Raw genomic sequence first — 15,146 nt, 5'->3', positions numbered from 1 at the left:
AGGCCAGGAGGTAGAGGCTGTAGTGAGGTATGATCGTGCTACTGCACTCCAGCCTGGGTGACAGTGCAAGACCCTGTCTTTAAAAAATAAAATTTAAAAAATACTGTTTGCAAATGCATGATGGACACATAGGAATATGTATCAGCAATGAACGGGACTCTGGCTTCAGCATGGACTCCTCTCGGCTTCCTCTCTAGGTCCTGCCGCATGAGCCTTCTCTTCCTCACTAATCACCTTTTTATCATGTGTTTGCCCCCCTCAAGAATGTCAGCTCCGGGAAAGCTTGGACCTTAATGCTTCTGTTGACAGCTGTATCCTCGGCATGTGCAACAGCAGACGGTGTATGGGAGAGGCTCAGTATGCATTTGCTGATTGAATGAATGAATGAATGAATGCACTGACTTTGCTTCTGAGCTAAGAAATGCAGTCAACCACCTTCGCTCTCCACCACCTGCTCTTAGCCTCGTTCAAAGTCAAAGGCATTCCTGGCTGATTTGCTTTGCTGGTTGCTGACCTGCTTTTCTACATGATTCAAAGGTCAACACAATCCATAAAAGACCCATGCAAAGGAGACATTCCAACACCTATTCCCAATCACTCCCTTCCCCTGTGCCTCAGACAGAAGAGCATTTTATTACAACTTGTTTATCCTTCTAAGTGTTTCTTGATGCAAATATAAGTAAATTCACCTACATATGTTCATATGTCCATCTTTCGAGATGGAGTCTTGCTCTGTCACCAGGCTGGAATGCAGTGGCACAATCTTGGCTCACTGCAACCTCTGCCTCCTGGGTTCAAGCAATTCTCCTGCCTCAGCCTCCCAAGTAGCTGGGACTACAGGCTCGCACCACCACACCCAGCTAATTTTTGTATTTTTAGTAGACACAAGGTTTCACCATGTTGGCCAGGATAGTCTCAATCTCTTGACCTCATGACCCACCCGTCTCGGCCTCCCAGTGAGATTATAGGTGTTAGCCACTGCGCCCAGCCATCCAGTTTTCTAATACAAAGGGCAGCATACTCCATGCACTGTTTCACTGTTTTTCACCTTGCGTTTTGTACTGGTTAATGTACCTAGAAATCTTCCCATTTCAAAACACTTTTTTTTTTTCGAGACAGAGTCTCGCTCTGTCGCCCAGGCTGGAGTAGCTCAATCTCGGCTCAGTGCAACCTCCACCCCCTGGGTTCAAGCAGTTCTCCTGCCTCAGCCTCCCGAGTAGCTGGGATTACAGGCTTGTGCCACCACTCCCAGCTAATTTTTGTGTTATCAGTATAGATGGGCTTTCACCATGTTGGTCAGGCTGGTCTCGAACTCCCGACCTCAAGTGATCTGCCCACCTTGGTTTCCTACAGTGCTGGCATTACAGGCGTGAGCCACCATGCCTGGCCAGAAACACAGATTTTTATCATTCTCTTCAACAGCTGCATAGCGTTCCACTGTAGATACACATCATCACTCCTTTAACCAGTCCCTTATTGACTGATGGCCACTTGGCGGCTTCCAACACTCTGGTGTTACAAAGCTTCGATGATAATTGTGAGCAAATGTCATTTCATCACATGTGCGGGTGTATCTGCAGTAAAGATTCCCAGAAACAGGACTGCTGGGTCAAAGGGTAAATGTATCCGTAATGATAGTTCATGGCTCCAGATGCCCCTCCTGTATGATTGTTTAAAAATACTGTTAGGTGCTATACAGAGGTAGTGATTTATTTATTTATTTTTTTTTTTTGAGACAGATTCTCACTCTGTCACCCAAGCTGGAGTGCAGTGGCGCAGTCATAGCTCACTGCAGCCTTGACCTCCTGGGCTCAAGTGAGCCTCCCGCCTCAACCTGGGACCACAGGCACGTGCTGCCATGCCTGGCTAAGATTTAAATTTTTGTAGAGACAGGCCCTCACCATGTTGACCAGGCTGAGTGATACTTTAAATGTATATGTGTGGTATAGGTCCTGATAATGTTTTCCATTCTTGTCTCGGGGACTGTTAACCTATTTCTTTACTTTCATAAAACACAGGCTCTTTTAAAATTTAAATCAATGCGGCATCCCCCAGTGGTGGTCTGAGTTCACCTTCCCTATTAAACTTGCATCCAACAATTCTCTTAGGCTAACAGGTTTCCCCTCTAGCAACCTATTGGAAGAAAACAGCCCCTCTCAAAAAGACTTGAAAGCCTAGTTAATATGGGTGGAATTAAATTTTTATAAGAGCATTCAGGAATTCTAAATCAGCAGCAAATATTTTTCTCATCACAAGACACACAATGACATGGAAATAAAACATAAATGAATATTTTAAAACTTTATTCATTCCAATTCAGGGGATCCCCAAACCTAGTTTATATTCCCAGAGTTTTTAGTAATTCATGACTTTTTCACAGTGAGAATCTATAATGAGAAAATGGTGCCTATCTGCAGAAGCCACAAAGGGTTCTTTCCCACCCAAGCTTCTGGAGAAGGCATGAGGAAACAATATACTTTCACATGAGAATCTCAGATTTCAGGAAATTGACCTTCTGACTTAGAACATTTATTATGGGCGGGGTGCACCAAAGCAATGATCTGCTTTCATACTGGCATGGACTGGCTAAATACGAGTCATACGAGACTAAATTCACTCCTTTGTTTAATATGGTTTTGTATAACACCTTCAGTTTACTTTAAAATCATTTGACACGGACAGCATGATATTCTCCATGTGCTAGTTGCTGTAAATGTCAATTCTAAGGACAGTCAGTTACCCTAATCAATAACTCATACTCCCTCCACCAAAGACATGGACAAGAATGTTTTCAGCTGTTTGCTTCATATTGTCCCAAACTGGAAACAACCAAATGTCCATCAACTATAGAAAGGAACCTAAACTTTATATGATGGAATTACAGAGCAATGGGGAAAAAATGAATAACTTTTACATGCAACAACATGAACCAATGTCATAAAACATAAGTGCAATTCCATTTATATGGAATTTAAAAGCAGGCAAAACTAATCTAAGGTGACAACGGTCAGAATCGTGATTACCAGGCTGGACACAGTGGCTCACGCCTATAATCCCAACACTTTGGAAGGCCAAGGCGGGCGAAATGCTTGAGCCCAGTAGTTCGACACCAGCCTGGGCAACAAGGCAAAACCCCCATCTCTACAAAAAAATACAAAAATTAGCTGGGTGTGGTGGTGCACACCTGTAGTCTCAGCTACTTGGGACGGTGAGGCAGGAGGATCGCTTGCGCCTGGGAGGTCAAGGCTGCAGTGAGCCCTGGTCATGTCACTGCACTCCAGCCCAAGCTACAGAGCAAGACCCTCTATCCTTACATGAGATTCCCAAAAAGGTCCAGCCATTGGTTTGGGAAATTTCTGGCTGCCTGAGGCTCCTCCTAGGGTAAGAGAATCCTGGTTTTGGAATACTGGAAAATCTGCCTCGAGGAAAGCTTTCATCCAAAGTGGCACTCAGAGCACGTAGGAAGGCACAGAGCAGGGACTCCTGATGACAGAACCACCACCCAGACTGTACTCGGCCGGCCGGCCGGCCTGCTCACACATTTCCTAAATAAGGGGTCTTATGTGAATTTGGTATGAAACTTGCTTGCATTATAACCTGGCAATAAGAATGTAGAACAGCTAACTGTCATTCACTTAAAATTTTACCTACTAAAAAACCTGAGCGCAGACAGCCAATCTGGATTAGTTCCATTCTCCAGAGGTTTGCAGATTATTAGATGAATGGCAACATAGCACAGGCACAGAGGCTCACACCTGTAATCCCAGCACTTTTAGGGGCTGAGGCAGGAGGATCACTTGAGTCCAGGATTTCAAGACCAGCCTGGGGAACACAGCGAGACTCCATCTCTACAAAAAATTTAAAAATTTGCCAGGCATGACAGTGCACACCTATAGTCCCAGCTACTCAGGAGGCTGAGGCAGGAGAATCGCTTGAGCCCAGGAATTTGAGGCTGCATTGAGGTATGCTGTGCCACGGCACTCTTCACCCAGGTGACAAAGTAAGACCTTGTCTCTAAAAAAAATTAAAATTCGGCCGGGAGTGGTGGCTCACACCTGTAATCCCAGCACTTTGGGAGGATGAGGCAGATGGATCACGAGGTCAGGAGATTGACACCATCTTGGCTAACACAGTAAAGCCCCGTCTCTACTAAAAATACAAAAAATTAGCCAGGCGTGGTGGCACGCTCCTGTAGTCCCAGCTATTCAGGAGGCTGAGGCAGGGGAATTGCTTGAACCCGGGAGGCGGAGGTTGCAGTGAGCTGAAATCGCGTCACTGCACTCCAGCCTGGGTGATAGAGTGAGACTCCATCTCAAAAACAAAAACAAAAACAAAAAATTAAATTCAAAAAAAGAATGGCAGCCTGCTGTCCACATAATATAGTGAGAAATTTCCTTATAAATGAAATGAAGACAGGAACTAGAAGCAAGAAAAACTGGACCGATAAACAACTGCACAGCAGGACCCAACCAGGGGGAGGGTTTCAACAGCCCCCACAGAGCTCTGCTGCTGGCCCCTTCCTCTTCAGCATTTTTATTGGTGACTTGTACAGAGAGAGGATATGATCATCATGTTTGTGGACAACGCAAAATTAAACCACACTCAGAATTCTAAAAGATCTTGACAGGCTGATATAATGAGCTGGATCTCACAAGATTGTGCACAAAAATTAACAACTCAGAACAAATCAGGCAAGGCTCCATGATAAAATGTATCATAGTTGTTACATTTAAAACTTTAGGGGTTTTGGATAACCAGCAGTTCAGGTAAGTCCATGTAAGTCAGAAGTGTGTTGTGGTTGCCAAAAATGCAATGCCTGTATTATATTTCAACAAGTTTCCTTTTAAAAATGTAATGCAACATATTCATACACCGATATTCCTAGCAGCATGATTCACAATAACCAAAAGGTTACTCTGAGAGTCCATGGACAGATGAATGGGTAAGCGAAATATGGTCTAGCCATACAACAGAATATTATTTGGCCTTAAAAAGGAAGAAAATTCTGGCCGGGCACAGTGGTTCATGCCTGTAATCCTAGCACTTTGGGAGGACGAGGCAGGCAGATCATGAGGTCAGGAGTTCAAGACCAGCCTGGCTAACACAGTGAAACCCCATCTCCACCAAAAATACAAAAATTAGCCAGGCGTGGTGGCGGACGCCTGTAATCCCAGCTACTCAGGAGGCTGAGGCAGGAGAATCGCTTGAATCTGGGAGGTGGAGCTTGCAGTGAGCCGAGATCGCGCCACTGCACTCCAGCCTGGGCGACAGAGCGAGACTCCATCTCAAAAAAAAAAAAAAGGAAGAAAAGTCTGACCTATGCTTCGGACTGGATGGATCTTGAGGTCTGCGTGAAATAAGCCAGTCATAAAAAGGCAAAAATATTGACGAATCCACTTCAACAAGGCCCCTAGAGTAGTCCAACTCATAGAGGGAGAAAGTAGAATGGGGCCGGCCATAGACTGGGAGGACAGGAGATGAGGAGTTGCTGTTGAATGAGGGCAGAGTTTCTGTTTGGCAAGATGAAAAAGTTCTGGAGATGGATGGTGACGATGGCTGCACAACAATGTGAATATACTTCATGCAACTGAACTGTATGCTTAAAAACAGTCAAAATGGGCCAGGCGCGGTGGCTCACACCTGTAATACCAGCACTTTGAGAGGCCGAGGCAGGTGGATCACCTGAGGTCAGGAGTTCGAGACCATCCTGACCGATATGGTGAAACCCCGTCTCTACTAAAAATACAAAAATTAGCCCGGCATGGTGGTACATACCTGTAATCCCAACTACTCGGGAGGCTGAGGCAGGAGAATTGTTTGAACCCAGGAGGCGGAGGTTGCAGTGAGCCGAGATTGCACCACTGTACTCCAGCCTGGGCGACAGAGCGAGACTCGGCCTCAAAAAAAAAAAAAGTCAAAATGGTCAAACTTACATTAATACATATTACTATAATGTGTATTAATATATGGACCATAATGAGTATTTATACATACAAATACATATACAAATAAATGTATATTTATACATTATAAATAATTGTACTGTTGTATACAATATTGTATATTTATATAATTATTTATAATGTATAAATATTTATTCAGTCCACATAACATTCTGAGAAATTTCCTTATGATTTCCTTGTAAATGAAAGGAAGAAAGGGGCTAGATGTGAGAAAAACTGGACACTGTATATTTATACAACATAAATCAATATAAATAATTGTATAAATATTGTAAATTCAGTTTACAATAATACATATTACCATGTTTTTAAGAACCCAAGAAATGCAATGCAATCATCTGCTCCATTAATGTGAACAAAGGTCATTGTCGGGTTCCATACGCTGCTCTCAGAACACACCTGAAAACAGTGTGAAAACAGGCTTGCAAAGGGATCCGCAAACACCGCCCACCTGACTCGCCTGCTCCACGAGCCTCTCCTCCTTGCCTCTCAAGTGGGCTTTGCCTCTGAACCTGGATGGTTCCTCTCCCTCAATGAAGGGACTATTGGCCACTTGGAAAAGGAGGCGGCTCCCAGCACATGTGCTGCTTCAGATCCCCAATGTCTCTGTTGCTCTGGTTCCTGGGACCCCGGGGGTCAAAGGCCCATCGGCCAGAGTAGCCCCCGGGACACTCAGAACATGGGCATCCCCCAGGGAGTCTTCCAGAAGCCTGAGCTCCCTGCCCCACTTCCTCTCTGACCCACTCTCCAACACACACACACAAAAACACACAACCATCCTCAAGTCTCTGCCTCCCAACGCAACAAAGGATTGGTATATTCATTTACTCCACAAATACTCAGAGTTTAAGAGAAATTGTAAAATAAATTCTTTGAAAGATTTACCAGTTCAAGAAATGCATATCATGTATATGAATGACAATTAATATTTATTAAGTGCCACTATTATCAGAATTTATCTCATTTCTCTCACCCCCTCTAAATAAATTAGTCTGTGAAGCTGACACAGGAAAAGAGCTGTCCCAGGGTGGAAAACCTCAAGTGGAGCCAGGGCACTGGGTCCCTAGGGATACCAGGTCCCAAGAAGAAGGCAAGAGTGAAGAGGGAGCAGGTTCCCAATGTCTACAGCAGAATCTCCCCCAGACCCTCCTACCTCTTCCTTCTCCCAAGGCAAGAGAACGGACTTACCCAGCTGGCCAGGAGGGGATGGAGGGCACCAGCCCAGCTCCTTCTCCCTCCTTTCTCTTGGGAACCCGCTGGAAGCCCACAGACTACATCTCTCCTCTGAGCCTGCAGGGGGCTAGGGGGACTGCTTCTGAGGTTGAGAGTGAGGAAGTCCTTTATTAAAACATGCCCCAGTCCTCCAATGGAACTTTCATCAGGAATGAATTTAACATTTTGATCTCCATCTGCCTGACCCTCAGCCCTGCTTCTCAATTAGTTCAGAGCTCATGTGGGAAAGAATGGTTCTCCTGACTCCCGGGCCCGTGGCAGACACACCCAGCACCGTGCCTCTTACACGGCAGCAGGTCTGGGTGGGAGGTCTTCAAAGCTGGTTCTCACAGTGGGAGCCTGCATGAGGCACAGGACATGCCAGTTGGCTCTAACCTCTGGGGCCAGCAGCACCTGATAGCCACCAGGCAGTCAAAGCATGACTTTTTCATTCTTCTTTTATTCTGGAACAATGGGAGTTTCCTTAGACAGGTAACCCAATAGACCCAGCATTTAGCCTCCTTGAAGAAAACACCAGAGTCTCAAATAACAAAACAAAACTAAATGCAAAGGGCTGTCCAAGTCCTCACTGTAACTCGAAATGGCATTAGGAACATTTATGGAGACTAGAAAATACAAGACCTCAAACCTGCTGGGCCTCAGACCAGGACACAGCCTCCTTCTCTCTGGCCAGTACACAAGTCATCAAACCACTGTCCATGCGTGATCTGCCCAATCTACAAGCCAAGCCCAGCTGGAGACACCACTAACCCATCCCTATTTATTCTCTTAACCAAATAACTTCCAGATTTCCATTTCACCTTGCTAGAGAGCCATGTTTATGTCTCTAAAGCTTCAATCCTTCTTTAAGAACAAGAAATTAATAAAATCACAACGGCACTTCCTAATGGTATTAAACATAAAACTTTCATGCTTATATAAACCTGAGAGCTCATGTAGTTAGTTCCACCTCCTCATTCCCCACATGAAGTGACTGTGGAGCTGTAAACTCAGTATATAACCCAACTGTAACTGGGGAAACTGGAATATAAACTGGATATTAGAGGATATTAAGAAATTAGTATTAATTGTGTTAGTTGTGATAACGCTATTTTAATTACATAAGGAAACTTCCTTCTCCTTCCTTCCTTCTTTCCCTTTTTCCTTCCCTCCTTCCTTCTTTCTCTCTCTCCCTGCCCTCCCTCCCTTCCTTCTTTCCTTCCTTGGGTGAAGGAACAGAGATTGACACCACTGTTAGTATGGGTGTAACGTCAAGACGTCTCCAATTTACTTTTTTTTATACATGTGTCTTTTTTTTGAGACGGAGTCTCGCTCTGTCGCCCAGGCTGGAATACAGTGGTGTAATCTCGGCTCACTGCAACCTCTGCCTCCCAAGTCAAGCGATTCTCCTACCTCAGTCTCCCAATTAGCTGGGATTACAGGCACCTGCCACCATGCCCAGATAATTTTTATATTTTTAGTAGAGTTGGGGTTTCGCCATGTTGGCCAGGCTGGTCTCAAATTCCTAACCTCCAGTGATCCACGCACCTAGGCCTCCCAAAGGATTATAGGCGTGGGCCACCATGCCCAGCCAACATGTGTCTTTTTTTAAGCTTTGTTGAGGTATGACTGACAAATAAAAATGGTATATATTTACGGTATACAACATGATGTTTTGATATATGTATACATCGTAACATGATGTTTTGATATATGTATACATCGTAACATGATCACCATGATCAAGCTAACATACCTATCACCCACCATCATCACCCCTTGTGTGCGTGTGATGATGGCACTTGAGATCTACTCTCTTAGCAAATATCTTCAATTTTTTTTTTTTTTAAACAGCTGGCCTGACCTAGGGTATACACAGCTGGTTAGTGGACGAGCTGCTTAACAGCAAGCGTGGTTCCCGCCAAGGCTGTTTTCAATGTGCTGTACTCTCAACACGGGAGCAGCTACACAAGACGACAGGGCCCTTCAGACAGCCACACGGACCCTGCCCACTCAGCTTGGGGAGGTTCTACGTGTTCCCAATGAGGATGGCAGACAAGCCACACTTCAATGAGAGTAACTTGCTAGGTTGGCCTCTTTATCTGATCTTAATGGCCAAATACTCATGTAACACTGGCCCAGGTAACATTTGTTCTGAGTTTCAAAGATCACATCAGTGCACCAAGGAGCTCGAATCTTTCATAACATAGTAACATGACATAATAGAATCTGGATAGAATCATACAATAACAATCACGAACTGCTTGCTGTGTACCAGGGACTATTCTAAGTGTTTACAATAATGATCTCAGTAAATCACAACATCCGATGAGATTATTATCTCCATCACACTGATGAAGTAACCAGGGCACAGAGAAGTTAAGAAACCCACCAAAACCACGGAGCCCTACACGACAGTCAGCATTTTGGATGACTCAGCCATACATGCCCCTGTGATCACACTCCATTTCCGGATAGTCACATTTCATGTTTTTCACCGGGAGGAATGGTCCGGGGATAATTTCTTTTCATTCCTGTCTTTAAAAATAGTACAAAAGGATAAAAACAAAAAGTAAAAGAGAAAAATACAATCTGCCACAGAGGCTAAAACAACATATCTGTGTCGAAAAAATTTTTTTCACTTTGTTTTTCTCAACAAAAATTCAAATCACTCAAGCACTGCTTGACTCTCTTCTCCAAACAGACCTAGGCAAGAAGTCCGTAGTATCTCTAAACAAATCTAGGCAAGAAACCAGACGGCTCTACGGTTTCTCCTCCAGAGAACTCTGTGGGCCGGGCATGGTGGCCCATACCTGTAATCTCAGCACTTTGGGTGGCTGAGGCAGGAGGATCACTTGAGGCCAGGAGTTCAAGATCAGCCTGGGCAATATAGACAAACAAAAAAAATAAAAATAAAAATAGTAAAAATAAAAATACAAAAAGTAAAAATAAGTAAAAAAGTCCAGGCATCGTGGCTCACACCTGTAATCCCAACACTTTGGGAGGCCAAGGCAGGAGGATCACTTGAGGCCAGGAGTTCAAGATCAGCCTGGACAATATAGAGAAACAAAAAAATAAAAATAAAAATAAGTAAAAATAAAAATACAAAAAGTAAAAGTAAGTAAAAAAGTCCAGGCGTCGTGACTCACGCCTGCAATCCCAACACTTTGGGAGGCCAAGGCAGGAGGATCACTTGAGATCAGGAGTTCGAGACTAGCCTGACCAACATGGTGAAACCCTGTCTCTACTAAAAATAGAAAAAAATTAGCCAGGTGTAGTGGCACACACCTGTAATCCCAACTACTTGGGAGGCTGAGGCAGGAGAATCACTTGAATCCAAAGGCAGAGGTTTCAGTGAGCCAAGATTGTGCCATTGCACTTCAGACTGGGCAACAAGAGCGAAACTCCATCTCAAAAAATAATAATAATAAAAATAAGTTAAAAAAAAAAAAATTAGCCAAGCATGGTGATACATACCTGTAGTCCTCATTACTCAGGAGGCTGAGGCAGGAGGATTGCTTGAGCCCAAGAGTTCAAGACTACAGTGAGCTACGAAATTAACTTAAAAATTAATATTTTTTTTTTGAAATAGGATCTCACTCTATCACCAAGGCTGGAATGCAGTGGCACAATCTTGGCTTACTTCAGTCCCAACCTCTCCGGCTCAAGCAATCCTCCCACCTCACTCTTTTGAGTAGTTGGGACCCCAGGTGCACACAACTACACTCAGCTAATTTCTTAATTTTTTGTAGAGACGGGGTCTTGCTATGTAGCCCAGGCTGTTCTCCAACCCTTGGCCTCAAGCAATCTTTCTGTCTCAGCTTCCCAAAGTGCTGGGATTACAGGCATGAGCCGCCACACCTAGCCCTAAAAATTTAAACATTTTAAAAAAGGAAAAAACTATCTGAAGGCTGCCCAGTGGCCAGCAGAGGCCTCTCATCATGATATATCAGAAAGTTATCAGTTATTCCCTTTAAGGACTCTAGGTGAGTTTCTGCAGAAAGAGTGACATGGGAAATAAATTTTGGTTGGCCTTCCAATACCTTTGCTAACTTCTCCAATATTGATAATGACTTTCAACTAACCTTTATAATTTAATTACTTCTTGAAAGTGGTGCCTTCTGAAGCTAACATGAGATACAGACCATTCTACAGAAGAATATATTCAATAAAAAAGACAGAGAAAGAGAGACACAGTGGAAAAAACTTAGACCCAAACACTGAGTTTCAAAGATCCCAGAAAAGGAGACGTCTTAAACAACCCATCCTAGACATGGTGAAATGTCTTAGGATGAACTGGGGAAGCTGCCAGTTGGGACATTCCCTAGTTCTATTCCAAAATCCCTTCCCTACATTTAGTCCAATTTAAGGTATCTCATGTAATTCTCAGAAAAGGTCAAAGAATTCTCAAAGGAAGTGAACATCCAACTAAGATACAGCACACAGTATCTGACAGCAGAGAAGGAAGGGTAGACTCAAACCAGAACAACAAGGACAAAGAGTTCTAACTCCAAAGGGCTTGGGAATCACTGGCATAGAGCTTGCTGTAATGTCTCCAACTGCAAAAAGAGAAAGGATTTATATCATGGCTACTATCCATACTTTAAAAACATCTGAGCTTCCTCAAACACTAGTGTCAGAGGCACTGGAACCAGATCAACTCCATCTTGAGTAGGGGCTGGGCAAAATGAGGCTAAGACCTGCTGGTCTGCATTCCCAGACAGTTAAGGCATGCTAAGTCACAGGATGAGATGGGAGGTCAGCACAAGATACAGGTCATAAAGACCCTGTCGATAGAACAGGCTGTGGTAAAGAAGCGGCCAAAACCCACCAAAACCAAGATGGCGACGAGAGCGACCTCCTGTTGTCCTCGCTGCTACACTCCTATCAGCGCCATGACAGTTTGCAAATGCCAAGGCCACGTCACGAAGTTACCCTACATGGTCTAAAAAGGGGAGGCATGAATAATTCACCCCTTGTTTAGCATATCATCAAGAAATAACCATAAAAGTGGGAAACCAGCAGCCCTCGGGGCTGCTCTGCCTATGGATTAGCCATTCTTGATTCCTTTATTTTCTTAATAAACTTGCTTTCACTTTACTCTATGGACTTGCCCTGAATTCTTTCTTGCACGAGACCCAACAACCATCTCTTGGGGACTGGATCATGACCCCTTTTCTGTAACACTGGCAGGCTGAAGGATGAAGTAATAATTGAGGCAAAGAGACTATATTTCATATCTGCAAAAGAAATGAACAGTACTATCTGCAAATAACAGATGCCTCTCACACAGAGTACCTTTATTTCCCTCGCTGGGAACTTTTCATTCTTTTTCAAAATTTGTTATGGTTAAAATTAGCATTTGACATTCACAAAAAAAACGCCAACAACATGTCTATATCTGCTATTATGACCTCACCATTCATTCACCTCTGAACTGACTTTCAAAACATCGTTAACTTCAGCCAGCAAACAACAGTCAGGCACAAAGATAAGGAAGACAATTAAAAGTTATACTAACAATAAAAACAAATGAGCAATATAATTCTCTGCAGTTGTCAGGACATGGTTTATGACTTTTACATTAAAAGGACTTTTTCTTTTTATTCTTACAGACAGTACAAAAGCAATGATGATCATGGCTAAAGGCAAGTCAGTGGGTGGGGAAAACGGCCTTGGGAAAGTTTCCAGTCTAAAAAAGCACGTTAACAGTACTCGATGGCGATATTTTGAATACCCAAAGAAAAGTCTGTCTACTCTTCTGCCCAGTCTGTAAGGGCGATGCTAACATTGAAACCAGTCAAGGAACAAGAGCAAACAGGACAATGGCCCGTCTTCATGCGAAAGGAAGCCAAAACAAAATGGCAGAACCAAAACTAAGTCTGACTAAATTCTACTCATTCTCCAAGGTAAGTTTTCATTTCAGAACCCTCACATGAACTCTAATCAGGGTAAACCAAAAATAAAATTCTAAACCCCGCCCCCACAACTGACTGAATGGAGGACCTTCCTCTTGGCCAAGGGGATTCCAAAGTTAACCTGAAAGGCTAGTGCAGGGCATGATGGGAAGGGAGGATCAGACATGCCTCATTCTACCTTCCTCCCTTTGGAATTCAGCCATGACTGGCCAGCATGCATTAACATTCAAACAGAAATCTTAAGACTGAGAAAACAGATGCTTTGTAGCAATAAGATACCAAATTCCAGCCTGTCTCTAGCATAGCATCATGTGACAGATAGCCGGCCCTGAAAGAAATCAAAGTATTTTACCCCAACATGCATTTCTTTGACATATTTTGAAATGACCCTGCAAAGCTGTCTCTTGTGGGGAAAATCTACATTCTGTAGCGAATCCCATCCCCTTTCCACATCTTTTCCTGTTCCAGGAGAGATTTAACTAAGAGTCTGGCACCTTTACTGGCTAATCTCTCTGAAGCCTGTTACCTGGAGGCTTCATCTGCATAATAAAAACCTTGGTCTCCACAACCCCTTATCTCAACCCAGACATTCCTTTCTATGGATTCCACATCTTTAGATAATAACTTAACTCTTTCAACCAATTGCTAATCAGAAAATCTTTGAATGCACCTGTATTCAATATCTATTCCAAAATCTGCATTCAAAGATTTTGGAAATCTTTGCTTCAAGTTGTTCTGGCTTTCTAGACCAAACCAACGTACACCTTAAATACAATATTGATTGATGTCTGCCTCTAACTTCTGTCCCTCTAAAATGTATAAAACCAAGCTACACCCCAACCGCCTTGGGCACATGTTCACAGGACGTCCTGGGGCTGTATCATAGGCCTTGGTCATTGATATTTGGCTCAGAAGAAACCTCCTTAAATATTTTACAGAGTTTGACTCTTTTCATCAACATCAGCATATACACCTCCTCAAAGCCTCAGAGGCCAAGGAAACGCAGGTTTACATGATGGTTCTTATGCCTGACTGTCAGAGGCATGTGAACCAGAGCAACTCCATCTTGAACAGGAGCTGGGTAAAACAAGGCTGAGACCTACTGGGCTGCATTCCCAGATGGTTAAGGCATTCCAAGTCACAGAATAAGATAGGAGATCGGCACAAAACACAGGTCATAAAGACCTTGCTGATAAACCAGGTTGCAGCAAAGAAGCCGGCCGACCAAAACCCACCAAAACCAAGATGGCGATGACAGTGACCTCTGGTTGTCCTCACTGCTACACTCCCGCCAGCACCATGACAGTTTACAAATGCCACAGTAACGACAGGAAGTTACCCTATATGGTCTAAAAAGGGGAGGCATGAATAATCCGTCCCTTGTTTAGCATATCATCCAGAAAGAAACATAAAAATGGGAAACCAGGCTGGCTGCAGTGGCTCATGCCTATAATCCCAGAACTTTGGGAGGCCAAAGTGGCTGGATCACTTGAGGTCAAAAGTTCGAGACCAGCCTGGCCAACATGGTGAAACTCCGTCTCTACTGAAAATACAAAAATTAGCTGGGCGTGGTGGTGGGCACCTATAATCCCAGCTACTCAGGAGGCTGAGGCAGGAGAATCGCTTGAACCCGGGGAGCAGAGGCTGCAGTGAGCCAAGATCACTCCACTTTACTCCAGCCCGGGCAAAAGAACAAGACTCCGTCTCAAAAATAAAAAAAAAATAGGAAACCAGCAGTCCTCAGGGCTGCTCTGTGGAAGAGCCATTCTTTTATTCCTTTACTTTCCAAAGAAACTTGCTTTCACTTTACTCTATAAACTCACCCTGAATTCTTTCTTGTGTAAGATCCAAGAACCCTCTCTTGGGGTCTGGATCAGGACCCCTTTCCTGTAACACGACTATACGAGCACAACACATGGTTCGTGCCTTCATGAAGGTCATCACGACGCTATATTGCAACTACAAGCTTTTATCCTTGTTTCTGTCCCCTGCTATGTCATCGCAGAGATTCTCAGAATGGAGGCAACATAGGTTAGCCCTCTCTGTTTGACCA

General features: G+C 43.8%; 1 protein-coding gene and 1 pseudogene across 6 annotated transcripts in view; both read right to left on the bottom strand.

The window, feature by feature from the left end:
* Positions 1–15,146, bottom strand: part of CAMK1D (calcium/calmodulin dependent protein kinase ID) — a 483,060-nt gene that overhangs the window by 372,018 nt on the left and 95,896 nt on the right. The gene's annotated exons all lie outside the window — the stretch shown is intronic.
* Positions 1,874–2,016, bottom strand: LOC129007014 (U6atac minor spliceosomal RNA; annotated as a pseudogene).

The sequence above is a fragment of the Pongo pygmaeus genome, chromosome 8 (assembly GCF_028885625.2).
Source record: "Pongo pygmaeus isolate AG05252 chromosome 8, NHGRI_mPonPyg2-v2.0_pri, whole genome shotgun sequence".
Taxonomy (NCBI): domain Eukaryota; kingdom Metazoa; phylum Chordata; class Mammalia; order Primates; family Hominidae; genus Pongo; species Pongo pygmaeus.
Note: the sequence above shows the minus strand (reverse complement) of the source record. Positions and strands in the feature narration are given on the sequence as shown.